Here is a 3,692-nt window from a genome sequence, read left to right as displayed (position 1 = left end):
TGCAGGTGTGCTCAGGGCGATGGGCCCAGACCCCTGCGCGCTTAGGTTTAGACCGGCGTGCTGGCCTCTCTGTTTTGCCTAGGTGGGGCTGCGACGTGTTGATCTTCCGCGGCCGGGCATGACCCAGGAAAGTGTGTCCGGCCAAATGGGATCGAGCGTGTTGGGCTATGTGGTGCACCCCTGCAGGGAAGTTAATCTATTCAAATAGCCGTGATCTTCGGTAACAGGACGACTTGGAGTTGTACCTTGACCTTATGACAACTAGAACCGGATACTTAATAAAACACACCCTTCCAAGTGCCAGATACAACCCGGTGATCGCTTTTCCGCAGGGCGACGAGGAGAGGATCGCCGGGTAGGATTATGCTATGAGATGCTATTTGGAGATGCTACTTGGAGACGCTACTTAGAGATGCTACTTGGAGGACTTCAATCTACTCTCTTCTACATGCTGCAAGACGGAGGCTGCCAGAAGCGTAGTCTTCGACAGGATTAGCTACCCCCCTCTTATTCTGGCATTCTGCAGTTCAGTCCACTGATATGGCCTCCTTACACATCTACCCATGCATATGTAGCGTAGCTCCTTGCTTGCGAGTACTTTGGATGAGTACTCACGGTTGCTTTTCTCCCTCTTTTCCCCTTTCCCTTCTACCTGGTTGTCGCAACCAGATGTTGGAGTCCAGGAGCCAGACGCCACCGTCGACGACGACCCTTACTACACCGGAGGTGCCTACTACTACGTGCAGCCTGCTGACGACGACCAGGTGTGACCTAGGAGGATCCCAGGCAGGAGGCCTGCGCCTCTTTCGATCTGTATCCCAGTTTGTGCTAGCCTTCTTAAGGCAAACTTGTTTAACTTATGTCTGTACTCAGATATTGTTGCTTCCGCTGACTCGTCTATGATCGAGCACTTGTATTCGAGCCCTCGAGGCCCCTGGCTTGTATTATGATGCTTGTATGACTTATTTTATGTGTAGAGTTGTGTTGTGATATCTTCCCGTGAGTCCCTGATCTTGATCGTACACATTTGCGTGCATGATTAGTGTACGATTGAATCGGGGGCGTCACAGTATGCCAAACGTCACAACGTAACTGGGTGACTATAAAGGTAGACTACGGGTATCTCCGAAAGTGTCTGTTGGGTGACATGGATCAAGACTGGGATTTGTCACTCTGTATGACGGAGAGGTATCACTGGGCCCACTCGGTAATGCATCATCATAATGAGCTCAGAGTGACCAAGTGTCTGGTCACGGGATCATGCATTACGGTACGAGTAAAGTGACTTGCCGGTAACGAGATTGAACAAGGTATTGGGATACCGACGATCGAATCTCGGGCAAGTAACATATCGATAGACAAAGGGAATAGCGTACAGGATTGATTAAATCCTCGACATCGTGGTTCATCCGATGAGATCATAGTGGAGCATGTGGGAGCCAACATGGGTATCCAGATCCCGCTGTTGGTTATTGATCGGAGAGTCGTCTCGGTCATGTCTGCTTGTCTCCCGAACCCGTAGGGTCTACACACTTAAGGTTCGGTGACGCTAGGGTTATGAAGATATGTATATGCAGAAACCCGAATGTTGTTCGGAGTCCCGGATGAGATCCCGGACGTCACGAGGAGTTCCGGAATGGTCCGGAGGTAAATAATTATATATAAGAAGTGCTATTTCGGGCATCGGGACAAGTTTCGGGGTTATCGGTATTGTACCGGGACCACCGGAAGGGTCCCGGGGGTCCACCGGGTGGGGCCACCTGTCCTGGGGGGGGCACATGGGCTGTAGGGGGTGCTCCTTGGCCTAGATGGGCCAAGGGCACCAGCCCCTATAGGCCCATGCGCCTAGGGTTTCCACCATGGAAGAGTCCATGTGGTGGAAGGCACCCCTAGGTGCCTTGGGGGGAGGGAAACCTCCCCTTGGCCGCCGCCCCCCCTAGTAGATGCCATCTACTAGGGCCGGCGCCCCCCCTGGCACCCCTATATATAGTGGGGGGAGAGGAGGGATTTCACACCAGCCCCTGGCGCCTCCATCTCCCCCGTTACGTCTCTCCCTCGTAGTCTCGGAAGCCCTGCTGCTGTGACGCCCTGCATCCACCACCACGCCGTCGTGTTGCTGGATCTTCATCAACCTCTCCTTCCCCCTTGCTGGATCAAGAAGGAGGAGACGTCTCCCGTCCCGTACGTGTGTTGAACGCGGAGGTGCCGTCCGTTCGGCGCTGGTCATCGGTGATTTGAATCACGTCGAGTACGACTACATCATCACCATTCTTTTGAACGCTTCCGTGCGCGATCTACAAAGGTATGTAGATGCATCTAATCACTCATTGCTAGATGAACTCCTAGATGATCTTGGTGAAACGAGTAGGAAAATTTTTGTTTTCTGCAACGTTCCCCAACAGTGGCATCATGAGCTAGGTCTATGCGTAGTTCTTCTTGCGCGAGTAGAACACAATTTGTTGTGGGCGTCGATTTGTCAACTTTCTTGCCGTTACTAGTCCTTTCTTGCTTCAGCGGTATTGTGGTATGAAGCGGCCCGGACCAACCTTACACGTACGCTTACGTGAGACCGGTTCCACCGACTAACATGCACTAGTTGCATAAGGTGGCTGGCGGGTGTCTGTCTCTCCTACTTTAGTTGGAGCGGAATCGATGAACAGGGTCCTTATGAAGGGTAAATAGAAGTTGACAAATCACGTTGTGGCTTTAACGTAGGTAAGAAAATGTTCTTGCTAGAACCCTAATTCAGCCACGTAAAACTTGCAACAACAATTAGAGGACGTCTAACTTGTTTTTGCAGCAAGTGGTTTGTGATATGATATGGCCAAAGTTGTGATGAATGATGAATGATCTATATGTGATGTATGAGATGTTCATGCTATTGTAATAGGATTCACGACTTGCATGTCGATGAGTATGACAACCGGCAGGAGCCATAGGAGTTGTCTGTATTCTTTTATATGACCTGCGTGTCATCAAGAAACGCCATGTAAATTACTTTACTTTATTGCTAAACGCATTAGCCATAGTAGTAGAAGTAATAGTTGGCGAGCAACTTCATGGAGACACGATGATGGAGATCATGATGATGGAGATCATGGTGTCAAGCCGGTGACAAGATGATCATGGAGCCCCAAGATGGAGATCAAAGGAGCTATGTGATATTGGCCATATCATGTCACGTTTATTATTTGATTGCATGTGATGTTTATCATGTTTTGCATCTTGTTTACTTAGAACGACGGTAGTAAATAAGATGATCCCTCAAAATAATTTCAAGAAGTGTTCCCCCTAACTGTGCACCGTTGCGACAGTTCGCTGTTTCAAAACACCACGTGATGATCGGGTGTTTTATTCAGACGTTCACATACAACGGGTGTAAGACAGATTTACACATGCAAACACTTAGGTTGACTTGACGAGCCTAGCATGTACAGACATGGCCTCGGAACACAGAAGACCGAAAGGTCGAGCATGAGTCGTATAGTAGATACGATCAACATGAAGATGTTCACCGACGTTGACTAGTCCGTCTCACGTGATGATCGGACACGGTCTAGTTAAACTCGGATCATGTAATACTTAGATGACTGGAGGGATGTCTAATCTAAGTGGGAGTTCACTAATAATTTGATTAGTTGAACTTAATTATCATGAACTTAGTCTAAAATCTTTGCAATATGTCTTGTAGA

This window comes from Triticum aestivum, chromosome 7B (genome assembly GCF_018294505.1).
Source record: "Triticum aestivum cultivar Chinese Spring chromosome 7B, IWGSC CS RefSeq v2.1, whole genome shotgun sequence".
NCBI classification, from domain to species: Eukaryota; Viridiplantae; Streptophyta; class Magnoliopsida; order Poales; family Poaceae; genus Triticum; species Triticum aestivum.
This window is presented reverse-complemented; position numbering follows the sequence as displayed.